Raw genomic sequence first — 21,309 nt, 5'->3', positions numbered from 1 at the left:
TGCTGAATTGCTGTATGAGTTCTAGTAATTAGGGGGTGGAGTCTTTTGGGTTTTCCACATAAAGTATCATGTCATCTGCAAAGAGTGAGAGTTTGATTTCTTTCCCAATTTGAATGCCTTTTATTTCTTTTTGTTGCTGTTGCTGATCCTAGAACTTCTAGTTCTATGTTCAACAGCTGTGGTGAGAGTGGGCATCCCTGTCATGTTCCTGACCTTAGGGGAAAAGCTCTCAGTTTTTCCCCATTGAGAATGATATTCAGTGTGGGCTTTTCATGGATGGCTTTTATGATATTGAGGTATGTTCCCTATATCCCTACACTGTGGAGAGTTTTAATCAAGAAAGGATGCTCTATTTTGTGAAGTGCTTTTTCTGCATCAATTGAGAGGAACATATTTCTTGTCCTTTTTTTTTTTTTATTAACGTAATGTTTCACGTTGATTGATTTGTGGATGTTGAAGCACCCTTGCAGCCTGGGAATAAATCCCACTTGGTCATGATGAATAATCCTTTTAATGTACTGTTGGATCCTATTGGCTAGTATCTTGGTGAGAATTTTGGCATCCATGTTCATCAGGGATATTGGTCTGTAATTCTCCTTTTTGATGGGGTCTTTGGTTTTGGGATCAAGGTGATGCTGGCCTCATAGAATGAGTTAGGAAGTTTTCCTTCCATTTCTATTTTTTGAAACAGCTTCAGAAGAATAGGTGTTAGTTCCTCTTTAAATGTTTGTTGGAATTCCCTTGGAAGCCATCTGGCCCTGGACTCTTCTTTGTTGGCAGATTTTTTTTTTAAGATTATATTTATTTATTTGACAGAGAGAGCACAAACAGGGGGAGTGGCAGAGGAAGAAGCAGAGTCCCGCTGAGCAGGGAGCCTGATGCGGGGCTGAATCCCAGGACTCCAGGATCATGACCTGAGCAGAAGGCAGACAATTAACCAACTGAGCCACCCATGTGCCCCATTGTGAAATTTTTGATTACTGATTTAATGTCTTTGCTGGTTATGGGTCTGTTCAGGTTTTCTATTTCTTCCTATTTCAGTTTTGGTAGTTTATGTGTTTAGGAATGCATCCATTTCTTCCAGATTGTCTAATTTCTTGGGATATATTTAGTCATAATATGTTCTTATAATTGTATTTCCTGGTGTTCGTCATGATCTCTCCTCTTTCATTCATGATTTTATTAATTTGGGTACTTTCTTTTTTCTTTTTGATATGTCTGGCTATGGGTTTACAATCTTATTAATTCTTTCAAAGAATCAGCATTAATCTGTTCTACGGTTCTTTTGGTTTCTATTTCACTGATTTTTTACTCTGATATTCATTATTTCTTGTCTCCTGCTTGCTTTAGGCTTTATTTGCTATTCTTTCTCCAGCTCCTTTAGGTGTATGGTTAGGTTATGTAGTAGAGATTTTTCTTGTTTCCTGAGGAAAGCTTGTCTTGCTATCTATTTCTCTCTTAGGACTGCCTTTGCAGCATCCCAAAGCTTTTCAACAGTTGTGTTTTACTTTTCATTTGTTTCCAATAATTCTTTTTTAAATTTTATTTTATTATGTTATGTTAGTCACCATACAATACATCATTAGTTTTTGATGTGGTGATCCACGATTCACTGTTTTTGTATAATACCCAGTGCTCCATGCAGTATGTGCCCTCCTTAATACGCATCACTGGGCTAACCCATCCCCCCAGCCCCTTCCCTCTAAAACCCTCAGTTTGTTTCTCAGAGTTCATAGGGTCTCATGGTTCATCTCTCCCTCCGATTTCCCCCCCTTCATTTTTCCTTCCTTCTCCTAATGTCCTCCATGCTATTCTTTATGTTCCACAAATAAGTGAAACCATATAATTGACTTTCTCTGCTTGACTTATTTCACTTAGCATAATCTCCTCCAGTCCCATCCATGTTGATGTAAAAGTTGGCTATTCATACTTTCTGATGGCTGAGTAATATTCCATTGTATGTATGGACCACATCTTCTTTATCCATTCATCTGTTGAAGGGCATCTCAGCTCTTTCCACAGTTTGGCTATTGTGGACATTGCTTCTGTGAACATTGGGGTACATATGGCCCTTCTTTTCACTACATCTGTGTCTTTGGGGTAAATACCCAGGAGTGCAATTGCTGGGTCAGAGGGTAGCTGTATATTTAATTTTTTGAGGCACCACCACACTGTTTTCCAAAGTGGCTGTGCCAACTTGCATTCCCACCAACAGTGTAAGAGGGTTCCCCTTTCTCCACAACCTCTCCAACATTTGTTGTTTCTTTCCCTGTCCATTTTTGCCATTCTAACTGGTATAAGGTGGTATCTTAATGTGGTTTTGATTTGAATTTCCCTGATGGCTAATGATGATGAACATTTTTTCATGTGTCTGTTAGCCATTTGTATGTCATCTTCAGGGAAGTGTCTGTTCATGTCTTCTGCCCATTTTTTTACTTATTTGTTTTTTGGGTGTTGAGTTTGAGAAGTTCTTTATAGATCTTGGATACCAGCCCTTTATCTGTAGTGTCATTTGCAAATATCTTCTCCCATTCTGTGGGTTGCCTCTTTGTTTTGTTGACTGTTTCCTTTGCTGTGCAGAAGCTTTTTTATCTTGATGAAGTCCCAAAAGTTCATTTTTGCTTTTGTTTCACTAGCTTTTAGAGATATATCTTGAAAGAAGTTGCTGTGGCCGATATCAAAGAGGTTATTGCCTATGCTCTTCTCTAGGATTTTGATGGATTCCTGCCTCACATTGAGGTCTTTCATCCATTTTGAGTTTATCTTTGTGTATGGTGTTAGAGAATGGTCGAGTTTCATTCTTCTGCATGTGGCTGTCCGATTTTCCCAGCACCATTTATTGAAGAGACTGTCTTTTTTCCATTGCTTATTTTTTCCTGCTTTGTCAAAGATTATTTGACCATAGAGTTGAGGGTCCATATCTGGGCTCTCTATTCTGTTCCACTGGTCTATATGTCTGTTTTTGTGCCAGTACCATGCTGTCCTCGTGATCACTGCTTTGTAATATAGCTTGAAATTGGGCAACGTGATGCCCCCAGCTTTGTTTTTCTTTTTGACCATTTCCTTGGAGATTCGGGGTCTTTTCTGATTCCATACAAATCTTAGGATTGTTTGTTCCAGCACTTTGAAAAATGTCCTTGGAATTTTGATTGGGATGGCATTGGAGGTATAGATTGCTCTGGGTAGCATAGACATTTTAACAATGTTTATTCTTCCAATCCATGAGCATGGAATGTTTTTCCATCTTTTTGTGTCTTCTTCAATTTGTTTCATGACTGTTCTGTACTTCCTAGAGTATAGATCCTTTACCTCTTTGGTTAGGTTTATTCCAAGGTATTCTATGGTTTTTGGTGCTATTGTAAATGGAATCGTTTCTGTAATTTCTCTTTCTACAGTTGCATTGTTAGTGTATAAGAAATCAACTGATTTCTATGCATTGATTTTGTATCCTGCTACATTACTGAATTGCTGTATGAGTTCTAGTAATTTGGGGGTGGAGTCTTTTAGGTTTTCCACATAAAGTATCATGTCATCTGCAAAGATAGAGAGTGTGACTTCTTCTTTGCCAATTTGAATGCCTTTTTAAAATTTTTGTTGTCTGATTGCTGTTGCTAGGACTTCTAGTACTATGTTGAACAATAGTGGCAGGAGTGGGCATCCTTGACGTGTTCCTGATCTTAAGGGAAAGGCTCTCAGCTTTTCCCCATTGAGGATGATATTCGCTGTGGGTTTTTCATAGATGGATTTTATGAACTTGAGGAATGTTCCCTCTATCCCTATACTCTGAAGAGTTTTAATCAGGAAAGGATGCTGTATTTTGTCAAATGCTTTTTCTGCATCAATTGAGAGGACCATATGGTTCTCTCCCCTCTTATTAATGTGTTCTATCACATTGATTGATTTGCGAATGTTGAACCACCCTTGCATCCCGGGGAATAAATCCCACTTGGTCGTGGTGGATGATCCTTTTAATGTATTGTTAGATCCTATTAGCTAGGATTTTGTTGAGTATTTTGGAATCCATATTCATCAGGGATATCGGTCTGCAATTCTCCTTTTTGATGGGGTCTTTGCCTGGTTTGGGGATTAAGGTAATGCTGGCCTCATAAAATGAGTCTGGAAGCTTTCCTTCTGTTTCTATTTTTTGAAAAAGCTTCAGTAGAATAGGTATTATTTCTTCATTGAATGTTTGGCAGAATTCCCCAGGGAATCCGTCAGGCCCTGGACTCTTGTTTTTTGGGAGGTTTTAGATCACTGCTTCAGTCTCGTTCCTGGTTATTGGCCTATTCAGGTTGTCAATTTCTTCCTGTTTCAGTTTTGGCAGTTTATAGGATTCCAGGAAGGCCTCCATTTCATCCAGATTGCTCAGTTTATTGGCATATAGTTGTTGATAATAATTTCTAATAATTGTTTCTATTTCCTTGGTGTTAGTCGTGATCTCTCCCCTTTCATTCATCATTTTATTAGTTTGGGTCCTTTCTCTTTTCTTTTGGATAAGTCTGGCCGGTGGTTTATCAATCTTATTAATTCTTTCAAAGAACCAGCTTCTAGTTTCGTTGATCTGATCTATGATGTTTCTGGTTTCTAATTCATTGATCTCTGCTCTAATCTTAATTATTTCTCTTCTAATGCGTGGCTTAGGCATCATTTCCAATAATTTTTAAAATTCTTCTTAAATTTCCTGTTTGACCCACTCATTCTTTAGCAGGATGTTGTTTAACCTCCAAGTATTTGAGTTTCTTCCAAATTTCCTCTTGTGATTGAGTTCAAGTTTCAAAGTATTGTTGTCTGAAAATATGCTGGCAATAATCCCAATGTTTTGGTGCCAGTTGAAACATGATTTGTGACCCAGTATGTGATCTATTTTGGAGAATGTTCCATGTGCACTAGAGAAGAATATATACATATTCTTCTCTTGCTTTAGGATGGAATACTCTGTGTATATCTGTGAAGTCCCTCTGGTTCAGTGTGTCATTCAAAGCCCTTGTTTCTTTTATTTTTTTAAATTTTATTTTATTTTATTATGTTATGTTAGTCACCATACAATACATCATTTGTTTTGATGTAGTGATCTATGATTCATTGTTTTCATACAAACCCAGTGCTCCATGTAATATGTGCCCTTCTTAATACCCATCACCGAGCTAACCCATCTCCCCACCCCCTCCCCTCTAAAACCCTCAGTTTATTTCTCAGAGTGCATAGTCTCTCATGGTTCATCTCCCCCTCTGATTTCCCCCCTTCATTTTTCCCTTCCTTCTCCTAATGTCCTCCATGCTATTCCTTATGTTCCACAAATAAGTGAAACCATATGATAATTGACTTTCTCTGCTTGACTTATTTTACTTAGCATAATCTCCTCCAGTCCCACCCATGTTGATGTAAAAGTTGGGTATTCATCATCTTGCTGGGCCCCTGCTTGGTGAGTGGTCACCTGATCATGCTGCAGGTTCGTGGTTTATGGCAACACCAAGGTGAGAGCCCAGTCCTGGGCTCGCTGATTGTAGCTGGCTTCCCCATTCCAATGCTTAGGGACTCTCTCACACTCAGGTACCCCTGCTCTTTCTGTGAACTTGTGGATCCTGACACCACACTGTCCCACCTAGGATTCTGCCTTTCTTCACCACCTGAGCACCTTTCAGGCAGGGATGTCCTTCACAGGAGAAGACTTGTAAAAGTTCTGATTTTGTGCTCCACTGTTATACCATTTTCCAGTAGCCAGCTTCTGGAGGCTCCCTCCCCCTATGGTTTATCTTCTGATATATCCCCTTAAGTTCCCGTCTCCACACCTCCTACCTTGCAAAAAGTGGTCGGTTTTGTATTTGTAGAATTTTAGAAATTCTTTTCTTAGTTCTCAGATTGAATTCACAGGTGTTCTGAATGATTTTATAGATTTCTAGCTGGATTCAAGGGACAGAAGCAGGGGGAGTGGCAGGCAGAGGGAGAAGCAGGCTCCCAAGGAGCCGGGAGCCCGATGCGGGACTTGATCCCAGGACCCTGGGATCATGACCTGAGCCGAAGGCAGCCACTTAACCGACTGAGCCACCCAGGTGCCCCTCCATCCCTTCACTTTTGATCTGCATGGATCTTTAGGTCTGAAGTGAGTGTCATGTATGCAGGATAAATGTGTCTTGCTTTTTTTCTCCATTCCGTCACCCTTGTCTTTTGATTGAGGCATTTAGTCCACTTTCATTTAAAGTAATTATTGTTAGGTATGCACTCATTGCCATTTTGTTACTTGTTTTATGGTTGTTTTTGTAGTTCATTTCTGTTACTTTCTTTTCTTGCTCACTTCTGTGGTTTGATGGTTTTCTTTTGTGTTATGCTTGGATTTCTTTCTCTTTATTTTTTGTGTATCTATTATAGGTTTTTGATATGTAATTACCATTAGGTTTATATATAACATCTTATGCATATAGCAGTCTATATTAAGTTGATGGTTGCTTAAGTTTGAACCCATTCTAAAAGCACTAAACTTTTACTCTCCTCCCCCACATTTTATATATATGATGTCAGTTTATATTCTCTTATTTTGTGAATCCCTTGATTGATTTTTGTGGATATAATTTATTTTACTCTTCTTGTGCTTTAACCTCCATATTGTTTTTTTTTTTTAAAGATTTTATTTATTTATTTAACAGAGAGGGACACAGCAAGAGAGGCAACACAAGCAGGGGGAGTGGGGGAGGGAGTAGCAGGCTTCCCACAGAGCAGGGATTCTGATGCATGGTTCAATCCCAGGACTGTGGGATCATGACCTGAACTGAAGGCAGATGCTTAATGACTGAGCCACCCAGGTGCCCCTCCATATTTGTTTTATAAGTGATTAATCTACTATCTTTATTATATTTTTGCATTTACATGTGAAATTTTTCCTTTCATAATTATCTTACTCCTGGTTATGACTTTTCTTTCTGCTCAAAGAATTTTCTCTTTAAAGTTTCTTGTGGGGCACCTGGGTGGCTCAGTCGTTAAGCATCTGCCTTCGGCTCGGGTCATGATCCCAGGGTCCTGGGATCGAGCCCCACATCAGGCTCCCTGCTCCGCGGGAAGCCTGCTTCTCCCTCTCCCACTCCCGCTGCTTGTGTTCCCTCTCTCGCTGTATCTCTCTCTGTCAAATAAATAAAATCTTAAAAAAAAAAAGTTTCTTGTAAGGCTGGTTTAGTGGTAACGAACCTCTTTAACTTTTGTTTATCTGGGAAACTTTACTTCTCTTTCCATTCTGAATGATAGCCTTGCTGGATAGTATATTCTTGGTTGCAGGTTTCCTTTCATCACTTCAAATATATCATGCATTTTGGCCTGCAAAGTTTTTGCTGAAAAGTCAGTGGATAGCTTTATAGTATTTCCCTGTATGTAATGTTTTTATTTCTCTTGCTGCTTTTAAAATTCCCTCTTTATTGGTACTTTTTGCCATTTTATTATGTGTCTTGATGTATACCTCCTTGGGTTAATTTTGTTGGGAGCTGTCTGTGATTCCTTGTTCTGGATGTCTGTTTCTTTCCCCAGATTAGGGAATTTTTTAGCTATTATTTCTTCAAATAAATTTTCTTTCCTTTCTCTTTCTCTTCCCCTCTTGGAATCCCTATAATGCCAATGTTATCTTGCTTGATAATGTTGCTGAGTTCCCTTAATCCATTTTTATTTTTTATTATTCTTTTCTCTTTTTGCAGTTCAGCTTCATGCTTTCTATTATCCTGTGTTCCAGGTTGCTGATGCATTCTTCTCCCCACTCTAATATGCTATTAATTTCCTCTAGTATATTTTTAAAATTTCAATTATTGATTTTTTCATCTCTGACTGGTTCTTCTTTATATTTTCTATCTCTTTATTGAGGGTCTCATTGAGATCCTCCACTCTTCTTAAGTCAGTGAGTATCTTTATGACCATTACTTTGAATTATATATCAGGCATATTGCTTATCTCCATTTCATTTAGCTCTTTTGCTGTGGTTTTGTTCTGCTCTTTCATATCCATCTGTCTCCTCATTTTTGTCTAACTCCCTGTTTTTTTTTTCTAGGTATTAGGAAACTCATCTACATCTCCTGATTTGAAAGTAGTGGCCTTATAAAGAAAAGGCTCTGTGGTATCCTGTAGTGCAATGTTCCCTGTCCACCAGAATCAGTCACTCAAGAGGTCTCTCCTATGTGGGCTGCATGCACTCTATTGTTATGGCTGAGCCATGTTTGCTTTCTATTCAGTTGACTGCAATGGCCCACTTTGCCTGTTGTGCACACACCAGGCAGGATTTGGTCCCTGTGCTATTAATGTGCCTGTCTGAAGCTGCTGTGAGCTTGTTAGGTGGTCAACAGTCAGACCAAATGTCTGCCCTCAGTCCATCTGCAGGGGCTGCAGTTGAATTGATCAGCTGGTAACTCTTTCTGTACTGCCAGGTATAAAGTTTGGCTGCTGGGATTGTGAGCACACTGGCATGTGTGGTTATTTTCCCACCTCCCCAAGGACAGGAGTCACTTTAGCAGAGCACCAGTTTTTCCCAGTGTTGCTTGCAGGATGTGTCAGTGTAAGAGCTGCTTTGGAGGGATATCTGCTGTGTGGGGCCAAATGGATGGGGTGGATCCATAGGAGAATGTAGGGATGGGGCATGCAGTGCTAGCAAGATAGGTGGTGAATGTTCTTGCTGATTTCTGCAAGTGTCTGGTTATCTAGGTTTGTGTGTGTGTTGGGGGTGGGCATGTGGGGAGAAAGGGCACCTGTCAGCAATTTTGTTTTTGGAGAAATACCCTAAAGATCACTACCCCTTCAGAAAACATTATGAGATTAGTAAATACATCTCCTTCACATATACCCCAGATACTTTTCAAACTGCTGCTTTTATGCTGTATTTCAATGGGGTTATTTATTATGTTGGCACCCTTAAATAGACTCAGTCTTCTATTGCCCTTCAGCTCTCCTGGAGATAAACCTTTGATTTTTAAAGTACCTGGATTTAAGCCCCACTGACTGTAAAAACTCATGAAGTTAAGCCCCACTGGTTTTCAATTTTTAAATTTTTAAAAAATTTATGTTATGTTAGTCTCCATACAATACATCTTAATTTTTTTATGTAGTGATCCATGATTCATTGTTTTTGTATAACACCCAGTGCTCCATGAAGAATGTGCTCTCCTTAATACCCATCATCAGGCTAACCCATCCCCCAGCCCCCCCCAAAGCCTCAGTTTGTTTCTCAGAGTCCATAGTCTCTCATGGTTTGTCTCTCCCTCCAATTTCCCCCCTTCATTTTTCCCTTCCTTCTCCCAATGTCCTCCATGCTATTCCTTATGTTCCCCAAATAAGTGAAACCATATGATAATTGACTTTCTCCCCACTGGTTTTCAAAGCCAAATGTTATAAGGACTAGTTTTCCCAGTGAAGGTCCCCTGTGCCTGATATGTCTGGTATGGGATCTGCTCCTCTCCCTTCTTCATGCTTGTGATGTCCGTCCTGTTTGTGGTAAGTCTCCTTGGGATGTTTGGTTCCTGACAGCATCTCTGCCCTTCTTACCCTTTTTGATGTGGCCTTCTCTCTATGTTCTTCCAGTCTTCAGGTTGTTTTTAGAGTTAGTTGCACAGATTAGCAGTTATCTTAGTTTTTCTGTGGGATGAAGTGAGCTCAGGATCCTTCTACTCCACTGTTTTTGCAGAAGTCCAGTGTCTTCAGGGAGGAAAGAATAATTACTGTGATAATCTGATAAGTTTCTTGTCAATGCAAGTCTAAGTAATTTGGAGAACACTGCACATCAGTCACTGTTTTATGTCTAGAAGCTTCATTAATGAGCAAGTACCTATATATTCAAGGAAAAGAACAGAGACATGATCTCAGACAATTATATAAACCCAATCCTCCATGTGCTGAAAAAAATCAAAGGCCCACATAGAATTAGAGATATAATTTTCTTCTTTTCATAGGAAAGGGGAATGTAAGGCAATTTATTAAAATAAACTATAAAATGTCCTCAAGCAATTGAAAGTTGTCATTAGCTTTTTTGTAATAGGGAAATTATTTTTCTATCTGTATTATAGTGTCAAAATTATCTTTCATCAGGAGGATTTTGTAATTTTACATTGATCTAGAGACTGTTACTTATTTTCAAAACTAGTGTATGCAAATTATGATTAAATTCTTGAGTGTTTAATCATCTGAATATCATTTAAAAAATAAGAATGAGGGTAGAAGAAGATGATAATTAACTCATGGTGAATAATTTATTTTATAGCTTGAAACCCTGCACAAAGCAAAGTTGATGTTGCCTAAATTTTCAAGCAGATTCCAGTTGAGATACCAGTGCATTTAAGCTATGTGCATAGTATTATATATTAAGTGAGAAATCTCAGTATAAAAGCCATGCATTTAATGTTTTTTAGTTTATAATATTCATTCTAAAATTCTCAGCTTGGGACACTAAGGGAATTATAATATCCAAATAATGTTGTTATAGTAAACATATTTTAATTTTTTTAGCTTTCCTGCAAAAAAGGCAACAAAATCTACTTTGACTTTAGGTAGCCTTTATACTTTAGAAGTTTATAGCAATTATAATTAATCTTTTTAAAGCTGGTGAGTGAATACAACCATATTTTGATTACAGATTATAAATAATGGAACCATTAGACATCATAGGTTTGCCAAGATCAAACAGCGTGTTATTCATAGATTATATTGAATTCTCAGGTCAAGGAGGAACTCCTTGATCCACTAATTATCTATTTATCTTATAATTTTTCATTTTAACTAATTAGCACTTATTATGTGCAAGCTAAGTAGTTACAATAATCCTATGAAGCAAGCACTATTATGAACCTCATTTTATTGAGGAGGAATGTGGTATAGTACAAATAGTATGAATTTTAGCATCACACAGACTTGCTTAAATCGTGAATTCACCACTTACTAATACTATGTCTGTGGGCATTTAATATGTACTGATATCTCTGAACCTCACAAAGTTATTATAAATATTAAATAAGAATATTGGAAACACCTGGCAGTTTCTGGCATATAATAACTTCTCAATACAATTTAGTATTTTCCCCATTTCCTTTAGCCTTGTGTTAGTCAAAACTCTTAGTTACAAGTGATGGAAAACCACATCAAACAAGTTTTAAAAAAAGGAATATGTTCATTCATTTAACTGGAAATTCAAGGGGTTCCATCCATGGCATTAGAATATGTTTCTTTCTTTTGGCACTGCTTACCACTGTTTTGCTTATTTTCAGGCACACTATCAATCCAATTGTTTTAAAATCTTAATCAGCTTTTTGCCAATTTATATCTGGTCAGTTTCCTGGGCTGGTAACCTAAGACACATATATCTTTGAATCATAGTCCTTGAATCTGGATCTCAGAGTTTCTGCCTTTAAGCAACAGATCAAACTGTTTTGCTCATTGACACAGCCTTTAGTTAAATGGCATCTCAATCTTGCTCTTTCTTGGGACAAGTAATAGTAGGTTTGTTGTATGGTGGAGGTACAGTTGATTTTGGACTCTTTAAAATGCAGGCACTTGTGCCCTTTGTCACACAGGGAATGCACAGACTAAAGTCTTTGGTAGAGAACTAGGAAATAAGTATCAGTCTTATCTCCTGCTATATCTGGTGTTCCCCAAGTTTGTTCACACTAAGTTTAGTTTGGAATAGAATGTACAACAATTCCAACTTGGTAAGCTTCACGATTATCTGCCCATCAGCCATTTTGTATTGATGCCCATAAGCAGAAAGTATTTTTATTTTCTTCCCTCTCTCCTGTCATACACACCAACTTGGACCAGTTTTTATCCACCTGATAGGTCCTTATTCAAGGTCAAAAACAATAGTCAATGAAATTGAATATCCTGAGGTATTTATATCAAGTCCCTACACTTTGGTCAGACCAAAGTTTGAGTCCTAAGATAAAATAGGAGCAGTTTAATAAACTAGTGCAAAATAGAGCTTGCCTTTCAGGCTGGGGGAAAGAGAATCTAGTGTTCCACATTCCAATTGCAATCAATCAGTTCCACTTTTGGGATTGGTTACTCTCCAATATCCTTCTTCTAGATATCAAGATCAATTTTCTGAGCAGAATTTGGGTTTAAAGATACATAAAACATTTCATATTTGTTTGCATTTATTGACTCACATAAAAAAGATGTTCTGGAATGGCTGAATTTAAAGTTTTCAAGTCATAAGATTGTGGTCCCTCTCTAAGAAAATGAGGAATTAGAGTACAGAATGATGGAGTTAAACACAGGGTGCTATGCTAGAGCAGAAATGATAACAATGAAAAGCAAAATAAAATTTCCCCTTCCCTTAAAAATTTCCTGGTATAGTGGGAGATCAGTTTAGATAACATTCAAAATCTTAAGGAAGAAGAGCATGATAAGTGGTCTTTGAAAAGGAAGATAAATAAAGAAGTTAAGCTTTCTTGGAAACATATGCAGTTGAAGAGAGAAGTAGAATTATCTATAGTTCATATGTAATTCAGTTGTACAGACATATGCTATCAGTGTGTATTTGTATACAGATATAGATTTATACACATTTGAGGCAAAGTACCATTAAATGAATTCTTCAAACACTAAAATCAGGTGTCCTTAATTCACTGAGTCATACAGTAGATTGATTGCCTATGAAGGGGAGAAGAATTTAACCACCCCAAAATATGCCACTTTGGCATATTGATTATTTTAAAGTTACTTGAGAAACAGCTGGTGCAAGAAGGACACTCTGACCCTCCTTTGTCTCCATGAAAGCAGGAAATAAATCTCCCACGTGAAGGTATTTTCTCTATAGCAGAAAAGTAGAAGACATCCTTATCACCAGAGATTGGGTTTCAAGCCCTAGAAGGCTATATAAACAAACCTTGTTACTTCCTCATTAATTTACTACCCCAAGCCCAAACTTCATCTTGTCAATTCTTCACAAATCTATTGATTTTTTTTTTTTGGCCTAAAAGGTATAAAAACTGCTTACTTTCTGCATTTCTTTGAACCCCATATCTTTGGGGCCCCAATATGTATAAAATTAAATTTGTTTTTCTCCTGTTAATCTGTCTTATGTCAATTTAATTATTAGACCAACCAAAGAAACTAGAAGAGAATAAGGGAAATTTTTTCCTTCCATACACCTATGTTGTGCTGGGGGCTACCTTCTTTGAAGTCCCACCAAATCTTTCAAATAAACCTTTTCACAGAAGTTGGGAGTTTCTTAATAATAGTCAGGACTTTAAAAATACAATCTTTAAACCATTAATATGAGATGCCTACTAAGCTGAAATGTTAAATTTTGTTAAATAGTTTTGTTATACATATTCTTGTTGTTCTCCAACCGATGAAGCCAGAATATTGAGTTTAGCTGATCTTTTTTTTTTTTTTAATTAGTTCCAGAGGTATAACTTAGTGATTCATCAGGTGCATATAACACCCAGTACTCATTCCATCAAGTGCCCTACTTAATGCTAATTACGGAATTATCACTTCCCCCCACCCACCTCCCCTCCAGCAATCCTCAGTTTATTTCCTAGAGTTCAGCATCTCTTATGGTATGCCTCCCTCTCAATTTTCATCTTAATTTATTTTTCCTTCTCTTCCCCTATGTGCATCTGTTTTGTTTCTTAAATTCCACATATGAATGAAATCATATGGTATTTCTTTTTCTCTGAATTATTTTGCTTAATAATACCTTATTTTTTGATTAATAATACCCTATAGTTCCATCCATGTCATTGCAAATGGCAAGATTTCATTCTTTTTCATGGCCGAGTAATATTCATATACATATATGTGAATGTCATCTTTATATATATATCACATCATCTATATCCATTCATCTGTCAATGGACATCTGGGCTCTTTCCATATTTTGGCTATTGTGGACATTGTTGCTATAAACATTGGGGTGCATGTGCTCCTTCAAATCACTATGTTTGTATCCTTCAGATAAATACCTAGTAGTGCAATTGCTGGGTGGTAAGATGGCTCTATTTTTAACTTTTTGAAGAAACTCCATACTGTTTTCCAGATTGGCTGTACCAGTTTGCATTCCCATCAACAGTGTAAGAGGGTTCCCTTTTCTCTGCATCCTTGCCAACATTTGTTGTTTCCTGACTTGTTCATTTTAGCCATCCTGACTAGTGTGAGGTGGTACCTCCTTGTGGTTTTCATTTGTATTTCTCTAATGCAGAGTGATGTTGAGCATTTTTTCATGTGTCTGTTGGTCGTTTGTATGTCTTCTTTGGAGAAATGTCTGTTCATGTCTTCTGCCTATTTCCTGACTGGATTCTTTGTTCTTTGGGTGTTGAGTTTGATAAGTTCTTTATAGATTTTGGGTACAAGCCCTTTGTCTGATAAGATATTTGCAAGTATCTTCTCCCATTCTATATGTCGCCTATTAATTTTGTTGATTGTTTCTTTTGCTGTGCAAAAGCTTTTTATCTTGATGAAATCCCAATAGTTCATTTTTGCTTTTGTTTTCCTTGCCTTTGGAGTCGTGTCTAGCAAGAAGGTGCTGTGGCCGAGGTCAAAGAGGTTGCTGCCTGTGTTCTCTAGGATTTTGATGGGTTCTTGTCTCATATTTAGGCATTTCATCCATTTTGAGTTTATTTTTGTGTATGGTGTAAGTAAGTGGTCCAGTTTCAGTCTTCTGCATGTGGCTGTCCAATTTTCCCAACACCATTTGTTGAAGAGACTGGCTTTTCCATTGGATATTCTTTCTGGCTTTGTTGAAGATTAGTTGACCATAGAGTTGAAGGTCCATATCTGGGTTCTCTATTCTGTTCCATTGATGTGTCTGTTTTTGTGCCAGTAGCATACTGTCTTGATGATTACAGCTTTATAGTACAGCTTGAAGTCCGGGATTGTGATGCCCCCAGCATTGGTTTTCTTTTTCAACATTCCTTTGGCTATTCAGCATCTTTTATAGTTCCATTCAAATTTTAGGATTGTTTGTTCTAGCTGTGTGAAAAATGTTGATGGTATATCAATAAGGATTGCATTGAATGTGTAGATTGCTTTGGGTAGCATAGACGTTTTAACAATATTTGTTCTTCCAATCCATGAGCATGGAATGTTTTTCCATTTCTTTGTGTCTTCCTCAATTTCATTCATAAATTTTCTACAGTTTTCAAAGTACAGATCTTTAACCTCTTTTGTTAAGTTTAGTCTTAGTTATCTTATGGTTTTTGGTGCAATTGTAAATGGGATTGATTCCTTGATTTCTCTTTCCTCTGCGTCATTGTTAGTGTATAAAAATTCAACCAACTTCTGTGGATTGATTCTGTATCCTGTGACATTGATGAATTCATCCATCAGTTCTAGCAATTTTCTGGTGTAGTCCTTTGAGTTTTCTATATAGAGTATCATGTTTTCTGTGAAGAGTGAAAATTTAACTTCTTCTTTGCCAATTTGGATGCCTTTTATTTCTTTTTGTTTTCTGATTGCTGAGGCTAGGACTTCCAGTACTATGTTGAACAACAGTGATGAGAGTGAGCATCCCTATCGTGTTCCTGACCTTAGGGGAAAAGCTCTCAGTTTATCCCCATTGAGAATAATGTTTGGTGTTAGGTTTTCTTATATGGCCTTTATGATATTAAGGTTTGTTCCTTCTATCCCTACTCTGCAGAGGGTCTTTATCAAGAAAGGATGGTGTACTTTGTCAAATGCTTTTCTGCCTCTATTGAGAGGATCATATGGTTCTTGTCCTTCTTTTATTAATGTGGTGTATCACATTGCTTGATTTGCATATGTTGAACTACCCCTGCAACCCAGGAATAAATCCCACTTGGTCGTGATGAATAATCCTTTTAATGTAGTGTTGGATCCTATTAACTAGTATATTGGTGAGAATTTTTGCATCCATTTTCATTAGGGATATTGCTTTGTAATTCTTTTTGGTATGTTTTTTTTTTCTGGTTTTGGGGTCAAGGTAATGTTGGCCTCAGAGAAAGAGTTTGGAAGTTTTCCTTCCATTTCTATTTTTTGAAACAGTTTCAGAAGAATAGGTATTAATTCTTTAAGTATTTGGTAGAATTCTGCTGGGAGTCCATCTGGCCCTGGTCTCTTGTTTGTTGGGAGATTTTTGATTACTGATTCAATTTCTTTGCTGGTTATAAATCTGTTCAGGTGTCCTATTTCTTCCTGTTTCAGTTTTGGTTGTTTATATGTTTCTAAGAATGAATCCATTTCTTCCAGATTGCCTAATTCGTTGGCATATAATTGCTGATAATATTCTCTTATAATTGTATTTCTTCAGTGTTGGATGTGATTTTTTCCTCTTTCTTTCCTGATTCTTTTAATTTGGGTCCTTTCTGTTTTCTTTTTGATAAGTCTGGCTAGGGATTTATCAATCTCATTAATTCTTTCAAAGAATCTCCTCCTAGTTCCATTGATCTGTTCTGTTCTTTTAATTTCTGTATCATTGTTTTCTGCTCTAATCTTTTATTTCTCTTCTCCTGCTGGATTTAGGCTTTATTTGCTGTTCTTTTTCCAGCTCTTTTAGGTGTAAGATTAGATTGTGTATTTGAGACTTTTCTTTTCTCTTGAGAAAGGCATGTATTGTTATGTGCTTCCCTCTTAGGACCATCTTTGCTGCATCCCAAAGGTTCCGAACTGTTGTGTTTTCATTTTCATTTGTTTCTATGAATTTTTCTAATTCTTCTTTAATTTCCTAGTTAACCCATTCATTCCTTAGTTGGATGCTCCTTAACCTCCATGTATTTGTGGTCTTTCCAAATTTTTTCTTGTGGTTGACTTCAACTTTTAAAGCATTGTGGTCTGTGGGCCACCTGGTTGGCTCAGTTGGTTAAGCATCTGCCTTTGGCTCAGGTCATGATCTTAGGGTCCTGGGATTGAGCCCACATCAGGCTCCCTGCTCAGTGGGGAGTCTCCTTCTCCTGCCCCTCCCCCTAGCTCATGCTCTCTCTCTTTTAATGTAAATAAGTGAATAAATAGATAAAATATTTTTAAAAAAGCACTGTGTTCTGACAGTATGCATGGTATAATCTCAGTCTTTTGGTACTGGTTGAGACCTGATTTGTGACCCAGTATGTGATCTCTTCTGGAGAACGTTCCTTGTGTACTCGAAAACAATGTGTATTCTGTTGCTTTAGGATGAAATTCTCTGAATATGTTAAGTCCATTTGGTCCAGTGTGTCATTCAAAGTCCTTGTTTCCTTGTTGATCCTCTGCTTAGATTATCTGTCCATTGCTGTGGATAGGGTGTTAAAGTCCCTTATTATTACTGTATTATTATCAATGAGTTTTGGTAATTTTGTTATTAATTCATTTATATAATTGGCTGCTCCCAAGTTAAGGGCATAAATATTTATAATAGTTGGATCTTGTTGGATAGACCCTTTTATTTTGATATAGTGTTCTTTTTCATCTCTTCTTACAGTCTTTGGTTTAAAATCTAGTTTGTCTAATATAAAGATGACTACTCCCTCTTTTTTTTTTTTTTTTGATGTCCACTGTCATGATAAATGGTTCTCCACTGGGCACTTTCATTTTGGAGGTTTATTTGGGTCTGAAATGAGTCTCTTATGAACAGCATATCAATGGGTCTTGTTTTTTTATCCATTCTGATATCCCATGTCTTTTGATTTGAACATTTATTCTATTTACATATAGAGTAATTAATGAAATATAATTTAGTGCCATTGTATTACCTATAAAGTCGCTGTTTCTGTATTTTGTCTCTGTTGCTTTCTGGTCCATGTTACTTTGGGGCTCTCTCTCTGCTCAAAATTTCCCTCAAAATTTCCCCTTTAATGTTTCTTGCAGGGCTGGTTTAATATTCACAAATTTCTATAGTTTTTGTTTGTCTTGGAAACTCTTTAGTACCTTCTATTCTGAATGACAGCCTTGCTGGATAATGTACTCTTGGCTCATATTTTTCCCATTTAGCACATTGACTATATCATGATAGTCCTTTCTGGCCTGCCAGGTGTCTATGGACAGGTCTGCTGCCAGTCTTATGTCTCCATCCTTGTAGGTTAAGGACCTCTTGTTCCAATTCACTTTCAGGATTTTCTCTTTATCTTTGAATTTTGCAAGGTTCACTATTATATGTCAAGGTGTTGACCTCTTTTTATTGATTTTGAGGGGGGCTCTCTGTGCCTCCTGGATTTGAATGCCTGTTTCCATCCTTAGATTAGGGAAGTTGTCACCTATAATTTGTTCAAATATACTTTCTGTCCCTCTCTCCCTCTCTTCATCTTCTGGGACACCTATTATCTGGATATTATTTTGCTTTATGGAAACACTGAGTTCTCTAAGTTTCCCTTCATTATCCAGTAGTATCCGTCTCTCTTCTTTTCAACTTCCTTATTTTCCATCATTTGATTTTCTGTATCATTGATTCTCTCTTCTGCCTTGTTTATCCTTGCTTTTCGAACCTCCTTTTGGGACTCCATCTTGGTAATAGCATTTTTAATTTCAGCCTGACTAGATTTAAGTTCTTTTATTCCTACAGTAAGGTGTTCTCTAATGTCTTCTATGCTATTTCCAAGTTCAGCTAATATCTTTATAATCATTGTTTTGAATTCTAGTTCTGACATCTTACTTATATCCATTTTGATTAAATCCCTGGCAGTTAGTACTACCTCCTGTTCTTTCTTTTGGGATGAATTTCTCTGTTTCACCATTTTGTCCAGGAGCAAAAGAAGAAAGAAAGCTAAAAGACAACAAGAACAACGGAAAAATAGAAAACAAACCTGAAAAAAATAAGCAAACAAACAAACAAACAAAAAACCAAATTAGAAACAATCAAACAAGAAACAAACCAGAACAAAACAAAAAAAACTAGATCCTGGATGTGTTTTGGTCTGCTTGTTATAGTAAACTATATCCCAAAATAGAAAGAAAGAAAAACTTATATACATGCAAAAATAGAATAAAATAACATAAAATAAAATACCATGGAAGGATGTTATTTTATTCTATTTTTGCATATATATAAAATAACATAAAATAAAATACCATGGAAGGATGTTATTTTATTCTGTTTTTGCATATATATAAGTTTTTCTTTCTTTCTATTTTGGGATATAATTTTTTGTTTGTTTATTTGTTTGCTTATTTTTTTTCAGGTTTTCTATATCTATATATTTATTGTTTCCTTCCATGGTATTTTATCTATCTATATACATAGATATAGATATATACAGTATATATAAAAATAAAAACTAGTAAAAGAATAAAAAAAGAATTTAAAAAATAAGAAAATAGCTGAAAAAATAATACTGAATGTCTAAAAAAATTAAATAAAACATGAATGCTATCTACTGTTTTCCCAAGAGCTGAAGATTTGCATTTCTCTATAATCAGTAAAGTTGGTGCTAGCCAGTTGTTCCTGCTGGTCTTCTGGGGGAGGAGTCTGTTACACTGATCCTCAGGTGCCCTTGTACTTGTGGAAATGCACCTACCTTACCAGGGGGCCAGGCTCAGTGTAAGCAGCTCCAGATTCCACTATGTAGTGCTGTTTTGCCTCGTGAAGGTTTTTGGCACTGATGGGCAGGATGAAAATGGCAGTGCCCTGTTTCTAGCCCTGGAGCTGAAAGTTTGCACCCCCTACTCTTCAGTGAGCCCTCACTAAGAAGCAGTCAATCACTCTTGTCTCCCTGGTTTCCATCCAAACTCTGTGTTCACCCAGCCTATGACTGAGTGTTTTTATCTCAGGCATGGAATGAATTTCAAGACTGTAAATTTTATGGACTCCTGTGGTGGGAACCCACACTCTTCCTCCTGGGGGAGGGAAGGTGGTCTCATGACTAGTCTGCCTTTTGCTGGGCCCCTGCCAGGAGAGCAGTCACATGACCATGCAGCAGTTTACAGTTTATGGCAACACAGAGCAAAAAGCCAGCACCTAGACTCACTGTTTTCAGCCAGCTTCTGCACTCCTATGCCTGGGAACTCTGCTGTGCTCAGGCACCCCCATTCTTCTTGTGACCCTAGGGATCCTGAGACCATGTTGTCCCACCTGGGATTCCATCCCACTTAGCCTCCTAAGCACCTTTAAGCCAGGGTTGTCCCCCACTGTAGCAGACTTCTAAAAGTTCCAATTTTGTGCTCCACTGCTTATAATACTTTGCAGTAGCCTCCTTAAGCCAGTTCTCTCCCCTCCACCATATCCTCCCATATATCATCCAGATTCAAGTCTCCCCACCTCCTACCTTTCAGAAAGTGGCCACTTTTCTATTTGTAGAATTTCAGCACTTCTTTTCTCAGATCTCCAATTGATTTCAAAGGTGTTTAGAAAGATTTGATAAGTCTCTAGATGAATTCCAGGGACCAGATGAACTTAGGGTCCTTTACTCTTCTGCAATCTTAACTCCTCCCCCATAGCTGATCTTTTTTTATCTTCCCTAAATGGGTTGCTTCAATTTCCCTGTTTGCTTCTGTCTACCAAATAGTAACAATGACTTACTCTCTGGTTGAGAACTAAACAAACTGGCCCTGACTTGGAGAAAGGGGAAGGGGACGTCTGATGTAAGGTCTAGCTGTTACTTACAGCTTGGCTTTTTGCTTGCATTTTTTTTGTGGCAAAAAAATAAATGATACAATCTTGAGAAAACTTTCAGAATGTCCCAGAGGGCTGCCTTAGAAAAAAGCCAAATCTTTGAATTCAAGAAAGAAATCAATTTCTGTCCCTATGAAAGGTGGAGAGAGGGTGGGACAGTGTGTTGACCACTGTGGGGACTTTAAGAGTATCTGGGAAAAGTCCATTTCTCTAGAGTACAATCTAAGTTTTATTTCATCACTGATATCTATTGATGTAGTTTGGTCTTTTGTAAAGAAGTGAGCTAACTTACTACTGACTAATGAATTTGAAGAAAAAAGGCAAGGAAAATATAAAGCAGTTATACTTTCTACCTGTGGAGTATACATGGATTTGATGTCAAAATGAAGATAACATTTGTCTTGGGAATCAATTTGAATAATTTTTAAATAATATTAAATGATTAACACTTCATATGTTATTTCATTCTTGTTCATACCTGTTCTCGTATGATATAACATTGTTACATATTCTTCAGCCCAAGGGATCCCAAAGTGAATTACAATCAAGCATACTTGTAAAACATTCCAGGTCCCCTGGTTGAACAATGCATTTGGAATGACAGAAGTATAACTTCCTTGGCAGTCTCATGAATAATTCATTAAGAGTATTTGTAGTACAAAAAAAAAAAATTAGTTGAGGGTGCCTGTATGGCTCAGTTGGTAAAGTGTCTGACTCTTGATTTCAGCTTAGGTCATGATCTCAGTTGTGAGATCGAGCTCTGCCTCTGGCTCTGTGCCAGGGCATGGAGCCTGCTTAAAGATTCTCTCTCTTCTCTCTGA

The sequence above is a fragment of the Mirounga leonina genome, unplaced genomic scaffold (genome assembly GCF_011800145.1).
Source record: "Mirounga leonina isolate KUSES-001 unplaced genomic scaffold, KU_Mleo_1.0 Mir_204, whole genome shotgun sequence".
Classification (NCBI taxonomy): Eukaryota; Metazoa; Chordata; class Mammalia; order Carnivora; family Phocidae; genus Mirounga; species Mirounga leonina.
Note: the sequence above shows the minus strand (reverse complement) of the source record.